Here is a 13,290-nt window from a genome sequence, read left to right as displayed (position 1 = left end):
ATTTTTAGGAATTCTGAAAATCCTGGGTTAATTCCAGCAGTCTGAATGAACATTTAGGCTACAAACATGCTGTGGTTGTAACCATAGCAAGGTTAGAACAATGGCAGGTCTGAGCAAAACAATAATTTAAGAGAAATTATAGGGGACTCAACTGATACCTCCGAGCTCTATAACAAACAATAGGAAGTAAAACAATGAAAGCTGACTTTCTAAAATGATTGTGGTTTAATTCTTTGATATGACTGATACTTCCAATTGGCAGAAATAGCTGTCTGCCTGTATAAACTTCTCTGGCACTTGGTGCAGTGCTCTGTGAGAGCCTGACAACCAAACAGAACCAATTAAACTGGTGAAGAACTGGTTCAGTGACATCTCAAAAAGAAAAAAGAGCAGCTTTTGAGAAGAACTCATCACAAGATAACTCACATTAACATGGAGCTCCCCAAAGGCAGAGCCACTACCACAAAACACCTTTTCAATTATTTGTAAGTCTACACCATAAATCATGACATAACTTGCACAAGTATAAATTGATAGAGCGCTACATAACTGAGATAAATCAGTTCCAAAAAGCCATCAGGAGTGTTGGGTATAATCAATCAATGCTAGAAACAAAATGTTATTTAAAAAAGCCACATACAAAGTTACAAAGCTGCAATCAGAAAAACGCATGCCAGTCTAGGGAATGATGAACTCTTGTAGAAAAAAACAGTCCTGCAAAGGATTTGCCACAGTGAGAGTACCCAGAGAAAAGGAGATCAAAATGCAGGGCTGCAAATGAAGGTTTAATATGTAAATGTGAAGCAGAAGCAGGAGAGTAACACCAGAGAAGTAATATTTAAACACACAAAACACTCCTGAGACAAGGCTCTGGTGTGCTGCATCCAGCTCACATTTTCATAAAAATGCTGAAAAAGTGGATTCGGAAAAAACAATCCCCAGAAACGGAGTTGTGAGGAAAATGCATGCAGTGACAAATTTAAAGAATTTCAGTTCACTTGGTTTTTCAAGTAGAAAAGAGAAGGCATACTGGGTTACAGCAGATAAATACTTCCATGGTAAGAAAATACTTTGAGTTCTTTAGCATAGTGGAGAAAGGCACATCATTAACCAGTGACTAGAAGCTGAAGCCAAATAACTTAATAAACAGCAGATTCTCTACCTCTCACTGCCTTCCGATCAAAATTCCAATTTTTCTGGAAAACATGTTTCAGCCAAACGCACGTTATTGCATTCAAGAGTAACTGGATGAAATCCAACTGACTACAACAGTCAGGGGTCAGAGCAGGAGATCTAATTGCTTCCTTTGGCTTTCGAGCCTCAGTCTACAAATACTCCTGGTTTGCAGTGCTTCAAAGGCATTTCAGCAGTACCATGCATGCTCAACATTAATATTAAAAGAGCTCTCAGAAAATCTGCATGAATTACAGTTGTATTTCCATGTAAGGGCTGGAGTGACACTGGAGCTTTCCTGTTGAGGCTTCTGTCACCAGCAGAGCCTATTAATGGAATTAGAGCTACCTTGTACCCAGCTGAGGTGGTATTTCTGTAAACAAGCATTTACACAATTGAGTGCAGAACTTCACCCTTCACATCAGTACTTTTTCTCCTCTAGAAAGGATCCTGTTTGACCTAGAGTAGGAGAAGGCTGCTACAATGCATTGTATCAACCACAGGCACTACTACAGGTAAGAAAGGAAAACCAGCAGCACTGTAATAGCCACAACACCAGAAAAATCTGATGTTTGCATCAGCAGCATCATTTGAGCCTGCCCCTGTTTATGCTCCTCATCTACCTGGCACTCCAAAACACACACAGCACTCACGGCAGTCTTGACAAGCCCAGCATTTTTCAGGAATACATGCCAAGGTAATGTACAACATACACGTTAAATATCCAGGCTCACAGAGTTGTGCTGTAGCATCAGCTGCGTGGAATCTGTGGATTTCTAAAACAGAGGACTAAAATGTTTCTATCCTGGTGAGGAATGAACAAACTTCAAATTCAGCAAGCAGAAGTTTGAAAAGGCGAAGCACGCTTGCAATCAAATCAATGCTCCACGGGAGAGAGACAGAACCCCCAAGTGACAGAGGATCACCTTAAAAAGAACCCAGGCATCACGAGGGAGGGCATTCACCCCCCCCAACCTCCAGAGAAGGAAAAGCCTGCCTCCTCACGCTACACCCCGCTGTAAATATGGATAAAAGTTTCTTTCCCGAAGCCCTGGCACTCGGATGTCCCGCCGAGCATCCCTAACGCCACCTCCCAGATGGGCACGGCAGCCAGGCAAGCCTGGCAGCTCCCCAGCATCACCAGCACGGCCCAGCAAAACTTCTCCCAGTCCAAGGAGCCCCACAAGGAGACACTTGGGCTGCCGTGGCTTTCCAGCCAACATCCCCACGGCTCCTCGCAAAGACAAAGCCACGCTTGAAACTTTCGCTCCTCGCCAGCGGAGCAGATCCTCTGCTGGGATCCGGCACCTCTCGGGCTGGGCGCTGGCCGGGATGTGCAGCGGGTGCTGGGGAAGGTCTCAGACCCTGGCAGAGGCCCAAGGGAAGGGATGGAGGAGGTGCCCGCAGCCCCCTCCCCACCGCCCAGCCCCGCGACCCTTCCCCGCCGGCTCCCGGCTCACACAATCGGAGCAGCAGCGGCTGCAAATCACAGGGGCGCGCAGGGCGATGGAGAAACGGGAGGAAGGAGCCTCTAACGCCTGGAGAAAGGAGAATAATTTCAAACAATACCCAAAAAAAAAAAAAATTACTTAAGATAATACGGAGCCAGCTTTCACCTCGAAGTGATGGCGGGTAAATAGATGAATAAGTGAAACAACACACCTTTGACCCTCTCTTTTCTTCCCTAAATATAATCCCCCTCTTCCCGTAATACACACACCACAAAATGATCATTAATTCAAATCCATTCTTTACAGGAGGGGGGATTATCTCTGTGACCGATTCTGTCTCTTTCCCTCTGCCGTTCTTTCACTGCGCGAGAATTGAAATTGCATTAAAAAAAAAAAAAAAAAAAAAAAAAAAGAAAACCGGAGCGGGGGGGTGGGGGGAAGGCAAGATTATTATATCTGGAGGGTGCGAAATGTGGGCACGGGGAGAGGGAGCCTGGGGGATGGGGAGGAGTGGAGAAAGGTGGCTAAGGAGAGAAGAAAGGAAAGGAGGACCAGGAAGCGCAGGGAAGGATGAGGGGAAGGCGAGATAAAGGGGAAGGAGGATAAGGAAAGAAGGATGAAAGGAAGGAGGTCGGGAGGAAGGATGAAAGGGAGGAAGGGCTGAGGGGAAGAAAGGAGGATGCTTTGCCCTGGCCTCACCTCAAGCTCGGTGGGTGGGGGTGGGAGAATCTCTCGCCGCCGCCGCCGCCTCCTCCTCCGCCGCCTCCTCCTCCTCCCCAGCAGCGCCGGTCACTGACGGGCCGGCTGTGCGGCGCGGCTCCTCGCCCGGTCCCCGCCTCCCGCTCGCCCCGCTCCCTCCTCCCGCCGCCGGCCCGAGCCGCGCTCGCTCGGCTCTGAGCGGAGCCGGGCGCTGCCGCCGCGGCCGCCCCGCCACAGCCACGGGGGGAGGAGGCGGCAGCGCGCCTGCGCCGCCGGGCGCTGCCGGCGAGGGAGGGAGGGATGGACCCGCCGCTTTCCCGGCTCCGAGGCCGGCCGTGAGTACGGAGCGGGCACGGCCGCGGCAGGTGGGGGGCTGAGAGCGGCCCACGGGCGCTGCCGGAGCGGGGGACGCGGCCCGGTGCGGGAGGCGCGGGAGTGATGGGGAGAGGCTGCTTGCGAGAGCGCGGTGTGACAGCGCAGGGGAATGGGCTCGCACTGAAAGAGAGCGCGTTTGGGTTAGGGAATAGGAAGAAATCGCTCTGTATTAGGGCGGTGAGGCCCTGGCACGCGTTCCCCAGGGAAGCTGTGGTGGCCGCATCCCTGGAAGTGCCCAAGGCTGGGTTGGACGGGCTTGGAGCGACGCGGGACGGTGGGAGGTGTCCGTGCCCATGGCAGGGGATGGAAGGAGATGGGCTGCGGGGTGTCCCTCCAGCCCAAAGCATCCCGCGGTTCTCTGCAGGCAGTGCCGGCAGGGACAGCGCCGGGAGAGCGGCCGCGGGGCCGGGGCGAGGGGCTGGAGGCGCTGTCCGGGTGCGCTCCTGTCGTGCTCCCTGCGCTGCCTCCAGAGCCTCGCTGGGTTATGGATGTACCGGCGGGACTGACTGCAGGAGCCTCAGTTCTCCTGTTCTCTTCAACTCCACAAACTCTGTGTATGGCCTTTCTCCCTTGGGTGTTCGGCAGCCCCACCTGACGGGAGGGTGAAGCCAGGTGGGGGTCGGGCTCCGCTCGCAGGGTGACAGGTCACAGCCTTAAGCTGCTCCAGGGGATGTTCGGGTTGGACATTAGGAGGGATTTCTTCACAGAAAGGGTGATTAGACATTGGGATGGGCTGCCCAGCGAGGTGGTGGAGTCACCATCCCTGGAGGTGTTTAAGGCAAGACTGGTGGTGGGTCGTTGGTTTGCCTCCAGAATCTCAGAGGTCTTTTCCAACCTAATTGATCCTGAGATTTGCCAATTCTGTGCACCAAATAGGGTTTGGTCCTCTCTGCAAAGCCTTGCACTTTCATTTCTTTATTTCAACCTTACCAACCTTGTATTTATCTTTTTTTCCCGCTATGCTGGCAGCACTTTCTGCTGTCTCTTTTGGACAGAACGTGCTGCCACCATCCTGCTCCAAAGGCGCTGAGCCCGAAGTGCCGTGAGCCCAGTGGTGGAGGATCCCTGCAGAGCGTGGGTGTCACCAAGGGATTTTGCTGTTCCCATGCAGCACGAATCCCACTGACGGGCTGTTTTTCCAGGCATCCTTTGCACCTCTTGTGGCATCCATCTGCTTCCCTGGCTTCTACGTAAACTCAACAAGGAGGAGAGGGGGAGGAGTCCTCCTGCGCTTTTACCTTTGCTTGACAGTTTTAGGCTCGCAAGGGATTTTGCCAAAACAATTTCCCTGCCTTAGCCTGTATGGGAATGATGTTAGTGGTATAGGTGCCTGTTAGGCCCCAAGTAGAGACAGCAATTTCCAGTCTTTTTCTTCTCTCTTCCTATAAAAATATAATCAGGATCTATATTCATGCTTACAGGGAATAAGCGAGGAGCAAAGCTGCAGAGGAACCTTCTCTCAGGGATTGAAGATGGGAAAAAGGAAAATTCTTAGGAAAGAACTCATTTAAATATGCATTTAAATGTGACCAGATACTTCATGGCACATACTTGGTGCAGCCATATAGATGGAAGTAGTCACAGTCAGTAGTGTACAGAAATACTTTGAATTATTTTAACCTCACAGTGTCAGGTGTGAACGGAGACCATGCTAGGCTGACCTCCCCTTTATGATGAGATGCAAATTCTTGGTGCAAGGCAAACTGGGGATTTAGTTTGTGCTTTAATAGGTTTCCAGATGGCACCAAATTCCTTTTCTAGGTGCTGCTGTTGTCCTTCCCACCCTGTTAAATGGAGCTGTGTGATGTTAGGAAACTGTTACCTACAGACCTTCTGTTTCTTGCCTATATTTTTGTAAACCAAATGTTTTGGATTGCTGGTTGTTCTAGGTATGGGCAGTGTCTTCCTTTGGAACTGGCTGGCGTGTTGTGAATATTAATGGCAAAAAGGAATGTTCCCAAACAGAACCTGGTAAATTACCTACTGCTTTATCACTGTGCATTACTTTGCTAATTGAATGTCAACTAAATGTTCCTCAAGGCATCAACTGAAATGAGCATGAGCTATAGTGTATGCGTAAGACCACAAAAATTAAATAAGCGTGATTATGAAAAATACGATTTCTCCCCTTCACCAGTAGCAAGGCTCCAAATGCATTTCTTGTAAATTTCCACCTAAGGACTCATTCAGCTGGTTTTGTATGTTTTTGTTGAAATTGCGTCTATTTCGGAAATAAATGAAATTACTTACCTAATCCAGATCACTTTTATGTGAGACAGAAGATGTGGATTGCTGGACTGTTGCTAAGAGATCTCCCAGAATGCCATGAAGAAATCTGAAGATCTGGAAAAGCTGTATGAACTTCCTTTTTTCATGGTCCTGAAAGCGGCTGTCATTTCTTTCTTTCCTTTAGGTTATTAAGTGATTTTTGAAATCACCCTTATTTTAATCACTGTCTCAAAGAAAAGGAAGAAAACTGAATTTGTTACCATTGTTTGCTAAAAACTGAGATAAGCTGCTAAGCTGCTCAGTGAGTGAATGTAGCTCACACCAGCCAAGGGAGGCCAACTGGCAGCTCCAAACAAATGCTTTTGACCATGAGATCTCCCCCTGCCAACATCCAGCTACAGAGAGAGAAGAAACACCACCAAACCCATGGAGGTATTGGGCACTTGGACTAGCAACACAGACTAAAGGAAGAAATAATGAAGAAGTTAAGGGAAATATGCATGGATGCTTTTTTGTGGGTTTTTTGTGTTTTTTTTTTTTTTTTAATTCTGTGTCAAATGTAGAACTGCCTGTCACAATCTAGAATCGAGTTATTAAGTGGTTTGTTTTTCAAGATGAAGCCTCTGACTGTGCTCATTGGCCTCCTATAGATGGAGTAGCCCTTAGCTATGGAAAAGGAAAAGGCCATCAGGGAAGGAGTAGGATCATTGATTACCTCTGGCTGGACTGAGTGACCAGCCAGGAGGAGGGTGCACACGAGATTTTGTGGTGTCTTGTGAGCTCTGGGCACAGTTCACAGGATTTACATGGCAGGATGCACATTTAGGCTCTCTGAGTGCATTCCTCATGGAAGAACTCAAAGCTGTGTGGTCCCTGGGATAGCAAGGAAGGAAATGAAGGGGGGGTTAAGTTTCTCTGCTCAAGGAACTCTGGTAATTGTGGCTTTACAGGCAGATTGTTGGTTCCAAGGGTATTTATCAGACAGCAAATTTCAGCACACAGCAGTCTGGTTTTCAAATCTTAATCTATAGTTTGCTGATGCCCAGACAGATCTGACCTCGACTTTCTGAATCATCTTTTGAATTTTTTTTCTTTCATAACTACATTAGAAAGGCAGGACCTTGACATGATATAGTGTAGTATAAATAATTTTCTTCTGCCCATCATTAAAATCCAGCAAATACATATTTTCTCCATAAAATTATATGTGACATGTTCTCTGACAAAGTTACTTTGATACTGAGGACAACATTCTAAAACTTTTATCTTTTCCAGCATGCCAGAAGGATTTGCATTGAGGATAGATCTAAAATTAAACTGAGCATGTTTATAAATACAATCACAATATTATTTCTTCATGCTGATTCTAGCTTTTTGTCTTTTTTTTTTTTTTTTTTTTAATGTAACAATCAGTTATCTATTTTCCCCCTTGCATTTGGCTTATCTGGACATTTAGTTTTTGCTGTAATATCTGTCACATAATTTATCTCTTTTATTCTTCTGTTTTCTTGTATTTTCCTTGCATCTAAGTACTGTACAATACCAGCTTCTTCAGTTAGACTAAATATTTGACATGTTTTCAATCTTACAATAGCTTAGTCTGCTTCTTGAAGTATTAAAAACTTTTTATCTCTATATCTCATTCTTGTGAGAATACCACAGCAGAAATTTCCCCCCTTTCCCCAGGATAAAGTTTCAGCATTGTGTCTGTGTACACATAAAAAAAATCTCCACACCTCTTACTCATCTTTTCTGTTGTAGAACTTCCTTCTACACCAAGAGAGATCATTGCTGAAAACCATTTTGATTGTTTGCTTCAAGAACATTTTGAGTTCTTATATCTCCTTTTATTATCTCAATACCTCTGTGTCTAAATGGGCTTTCTTGTCCACCTGATCCTGAATGCCTGTTCCTATTTGTACAGCATTTGTGCTTTAGTGAAAAAGAGAATTTTGGAGAACAGGGAGACGAAGATTAGTAAGGGTTTTTAAGGAAAATAATAATTTAACTAATATCTGAGTGAGAGAACTTGAGGAGGATCTATCTCATAGGCAATTCAAGCAGACTTTGAAAGCTGCAGGTGGAACTTGGAACACTTTAAGCTTCTTTTGGGCCTCATGATCTTTAAGGACAAATAAACTTGTTGCTTTAATGTAGATATTTGGCTACCTGTGCTGAAGGGAGGTTGTCAGCAGCTCTCAAAAGATATTTCAGTACCTTGTATAATGAGATATTTCTTTTTGGACTTGCTTAAGTGGACATAAATATCCAGGGATTGACTCCCTGTCCCTGAACACATTTGGGTTTTCTGTATTTCAGTTTGGGTGTGTCGTTTTTGACACATTTACTTGAGCACTGTATTGCTCACGTAAATATGTCAAAAATATTTCCTGCTTTCTCCTGTGCAGTGAGACACTTCTGTGCTGGGTGTTCCATGAGCAGCACAGTGAAGCCTTCCCAGCCTGCAGGATTTTCAAATTGGGTATTTCATAGAGTCACTTGCAAGGTGGGCTGTGACACAGAGGCCCCTGCCTGCTGTGCCCTCTGCCACCTTCTTTTTCTCTGGTTCAAAAGAACCTGCCAGGCAGAGCATCCAGGGATTTACCCTGCCTCAGACCCCTGAAGAGACTTGCAGGCAAGCAGCAGATGCACTTTGTTTGGAAAAAAACACAGGGGGTCTGTCTATTAATGCCAGAGAGGATGGGGCAGATACCTTCACTGCTTTCAGAAAGCTGAATTTAAAAATTCAGAAGAAACACAAAGAATACACCTGCTGTTTGCTGGTGCTGGACTTAGATCAATGCCCATATAGCAGGCTGTTAAAAGGTCTTTTCCTTAAATAGTTTCTTCTCAAAACCATAGGAACAGGCTTAAAATTTTGCTAAAATTTTCCTTTGAACTTCAGTTGATGCCACCAGTTATCAGAGCAGGGGGTTGTGTGTTTGTGGAGATCATCTCTCAGCCTTTAATTGCAAGGACACTTCGCAGTAGATTAATTTGGTCACTGTATTTCACAGTGGGATAGAGAAAGAAGGGTTTAGAAATTTTGCATATATTCAGAGAATGTGATACAAAATTTGGAATATTCAGTTCAAATGCCATAACCTCTTTTTCTCACATTTATAAATAAATGTGTTTCTGTCTCAAAGATTGAGACTCAGGAAAATTTATCTTCTCTGCTCTTCTTGAGTAACTGACTCGACTTCTCTAAAGCTGCCTCCATTTCTCTACCTCAAAGCTTTCTTAATTGTACATATATCAGGAAAAAATCATTTTCTCTCTGTCCTCAGAGCTCTTCTTTCCTACAAACCCCTTGTTTGACAAGCAGCTCTTAGGCAGAGAGTTCTGTTGCCCACGTTGACCGCCACCTTGGAGCTGCTTGTGTCCCATCTGTTGTTTGTAAACACTTCCTGCCTCGTGCTGCTGATGTTGTTGGCTCCTTGGAAAACAACTTCTATTTTCTTCTGTTTGCACACTGCATCAAAACAACAGGAAATCTGTCCATGACTGGGAAGCCCACGCAACGCCAGGATCTCAATTAAGGAAACTCGTCGGAGGTAAACAGCGATGATGCAGGCTGTAATTCAGCGTGGTTCATCTGTGCACAGAATTTGTCCTCAGGGAATTCTTGTCCAGGGGGGAGAACAAGGAGAGGGAGACACCAGAGGAGGAAGGGACTGGGCTGAGTGTGTGAGAGAAGGGACAGGAGGTGGCAGAGGAACGAGGCAGAAGGTGCACAGATTCAGAACTGCAGGATGTATTTTTGCCTCATGCCTTTGCAAAACTAGTTAAAAGTTGTCTCCTGGAATTTCTCTGTCCCTAGAATCCCATTCTTTTCCCAGCCAAAGAAAAGCATAGGGAGAAGAATTAATATCCAGATCTTAATTTAACTGTCACAAATTAAGATTGACCTCAGAATTGTCGGTCTGAGGGGCAGAAGGGTTTCTGGGCTGCCGTGGCTGCACATCCAGTTCAGTATTCTGCTCTTGAAGAAAGCAGCCAATGGATTTGCTTCACTTCTGGGAAGTGACTGCCCTCAAACCTTCTGCTTTTCCCATTATTACATCCTGTTGTGCTTTTTACACAGGTGGCATGGAAAGCTGTCCAATACTTGCTCATCACAGTGAAAATTGTTGGATTCCTCAGCATCCCAGTACTGTTCTTCAGTGTCCTGAGTATTGGGCTAAATTTTGATCCTTTCTCAGGCCTGTTGCCTTTATGAGATTTTATAGAGGATAGAACATGACAGGGATTATTTCTGTCTAGCATATCTGATATAATGTTGCATATTGGTAGTCTAGAACAAGAAATTTGGGTTTAGAAACTTTTCTTCTTGTTTATAATTTCTGGTTTGCTCTGTATTAATGATTCTCTGTACTTAATCCAGGGTTAAAGTAGATGGTTCTGATACATTGTTTCCTAATGAGAAGAAATGCAATCATGTATTTTCTATCTCTTGAACACAAAGCAGTGACCAATATTTGTTTTACTTGCAATAATGTTTACAGGAATTATTTCCCATGTCTTAAAGAATGTAAATTTGCTAATTCTTTTTTTCTTTCTCTTGACAGAAGCCCAAGAGAATGAATCTTTCCAGTAACTCCTGTAAAAATGCACAAGAGACTTTGAACAAAAACATGGCCTGAAGAAAGTTAATGAAGTTGTTAATAGTCTGTGTCACAAATGAGAAGACTCTGGATGATTCTGGTTTCTTCCTTGAGGCCTTGATGAGTCATGAAAATGACAGAAAGCTAATTTGTCTAATGGAGTAGGTTCTGTAAGTAAAAGAAGAGGAAAAATCAAATAAAAAACTATAATACAGACATCTGATGACAAGAGCTACTACTGGTGATGACCAGTGTGTTGTAAGCCAGAATTTTCATGAATCTTAATGGACATTTTGACCTAATTTACAGTGTCTTCCTTGTTAATTATTTTTTTTAGAAAGGTCAAACCCTTTTTTTTTCCACTAAAGGTCATGTACTTCAACTAAGAAATCTTTTCTCGTCTACACAACAATATAGCAACATAAAATTCAGGTGTTTTTCATTCTGAACATATTAATGGATTATGAGCAATATGCCTGGAGTATTTCACACCCCTTTGCCCTGTCCTCATTAAATAACTCTTTTTTGTGTTGTGTGTGTGGATGATCCCAGGGTTTTGCAGTTATCCAGCAGCAGGCTGGAGATGGAGGTAATTTCACAAAGAAGGAAAATGATATTCCAAAAACCCACATGGACCTGAGAAGCGTGAGAAGAATGCTCCTTGTAAAACAAGGGTGCCACATTTAGATAAAAAACTTTGATTTCAGTATCAGAAATGCTGTGGACATTTCAGTTGAATTATGCAGCTCTTGGTCAGTCAGATCAAGTGGTACCTAAGGGCTCCCAGGCCTTATGTCAAGCACACCTCAAATGGGAATGGCACTGCAGGAATATTGACATTTTCAAATCATTCTTCCTATTTGAATAACAGCTGAATGAACTGCCCCTTAAAAAAAAAAAAACAAAAACAAAACCAAAAAAGCCTAAAGAAATAAAACAAAAAATGCTTTTTCATGGTATTGGTGAACTTGCTCAGAAATATTGAAGGAACACATAGCAAACTAGAGTGGTCACAGGACTTGAAATAATGTAGGGGGAAAAAACTACCACTGTCCTAACTGGGGAATTTCTCTGACAGGAAACTAGGATCCATTCCACTTCTTGATTTCTTCATGCAAACTGCATTAAATATTTTATAAAACCTGAGTGATTTCCTTAACAGAATTTTGGCAATTTAAAGCAAAACATGTTGCTATGACAGTTCCTACAAATCTTTTAGCTTTGTTTTGTATTATAAATATGTCAAAACAAAGCCATTTCTGTCCAAACAAAGAATTTCCAGGCTTTTAAAAAATATTTCTTATTTGCTGAAGTCAAGATGAAGGCTCATTTCAAATGCTGTAACTTAGATCTGCATAACCATAAACCCACAAGGACATAGCTTTAGTCTTATAAATAAGTAATGTCATTAGATACAGTATTCTTATTTTAATTGACTTTGCTACTCTGTATAGCATTGATTGAAAAATAAAAGTCATTTAACATCAGTGAAACCTTTTCTAGTGGTTTCTGAATGGGAAATCAACAAGCACCAGCAATTGCCAAAAGATGTTATTGGTGCTGGGGTTTGTTTCAGTAGTAAAATCTAATTTTTTCAGTAGTAAAATCGAAGTGGATACAGGGAATTGCATCTAGTCCTTTGTAAATAAGAATCAGGTGAAATCTCAAAAGCAAAGATGTAAAAATAGTGCAGACTTATCCTGCAGACATCATTGAGAAGCCCCACGTAAGGAACTCATTTAATTTTCTGCAGGTGCACCACTGTAAGTAAAAAAAAGTGTATTTTTACAGGGAATATTTACCAAGTTGGCAGTTTAGTCTTTTTCTTCAGAGGTATTGAAAGGACTGGGTATTTTCAGATTTGGGATTTTTTTACATCAGAAGAAAAGATGTTTAAGCTGGAAAAGGAGTTGGCAAAGATGGAATTTATTTGTGTGAGGCAATAAAGTTGCTGAATTACAGTTCAAGCAATTTCTTAAATTTAAATTCATATATATTCCTCCCTTACATTAACCCAGATGTGTCCTATACATGACTTGAGCATGGGTTTAATCACAGATTATCAGCTGATGGAATCTCCTCAGAGGGGCTGACATCCCCTTTGTTGCTTTGTGCTGTAATGTCTCAAAAAGTGATTCAAGAACTACAACATGGCAGAAATAAATAATTGGATGTTGTCAGGAAACTAGGAAACATTTTATTAGTGGCAGTTTATTTTCTGGTGATGTGAAGTTGCTGAGAAAGAAGGAAAAGGGAATATCCCAAAGCAAGTAACAAGCAGAAAGCACACTGAAATAAAAGCAACGGAGGGTCGAATATTCTGAAAAAGCATCTGGGAAAGAGCTGATTGAAGATCAAGAGGAACTGCAAGAGCCAGTGGTAGCTACATTTTTTCAGCACATGGTGAAAGGCTTTATGCTCAAAGAAATAGAACACAGACTTTTCTCATGGTCTTTTCCACCCCAAGCCATGGAGCTGTCTGAGTTACAGAAAGCAGCTGGGAATGGAAGAGAAAGGTGGTCAGTAGAACTCTGAAAAGTGATTCTAATAATGAAATTTTAGGAAAAACTCCTGGTTTGTTGTTTTTTTGTATATTCAAACTCCAGATAACTTCACTCTTTCCTTCCACCCACGCACACTGACATTAATACAGCTTTTGCAATTGACTTGAAGGATCCAGATATACCTATTTTATACTTTTATTTTAATGCTTCAATATTTTTTCACGTTAGCAGGTTATAAATGCATATGGGTTT

At 43.4% G+C, this 13,290-nt stretch overlaps 1 protein-coding gene and 1 long non-coding RNA gene across 4 annotated transcripts in view; one reads left to right on the top strand and one right to left on the bottom strand.

Moving 5' to 3' along the window:
* CTNNA2 (catenin alpha 2) overlaps positions 1-3,540 on the bottom strand; it is a 465,423-nt gene extending 461,883 nt beyond the window's left edge. Inside the window, exon 1 of the mRNA XM_021535749.3 lies at positions 3,324-3,540. The gene's annotated coding sequence lies outside the window, so the exon portion shown is untranslated. The remainder of the gene's footprint in view (positions 1-3,323) is intronic.
* Positions 3,539-12,021, top strand: LOC110473268 (uncharacterized). Of its 3 annotated transcripts, none has more exons than XR_004148181.2 (3): positions 3,539-3,658; positions 5,588-5,669; positions 10,499-12,021. It is a non-coding gene; the product is annotated as an uncharacterized LOC110473268 (long non-coding RNA). The 3 variants fall into 3 exon arrangements; XR_004148182.2 differs by having other exon boundaries at positions 3,561-3,662; XR_004148180.2 differs by having other exon boundaries at positions 3,578-3,688.
* The last annotated feature ends 1,269 nt before the right edge of the window (positions 12,022-13,290 follow it).

Source organism: Lonchura striata, chromosome 4 (genome assembly GCF_046129695.1).
Source record: "Lonchura striata isolate bLonStr1 chromosome 4, bLonStr1.mat, whole genome shotgun sequence".
NCBI classification, from domain to species: domain Eukaryota; kingdom Metazoa; phylum Chordata; class Aves; order Passeriformes; family Estrildidae; genus Lonchura; species Lonchura striata.
This window is presented reverse-complemented; position numbering and strand designations above follow the sequence as displayed.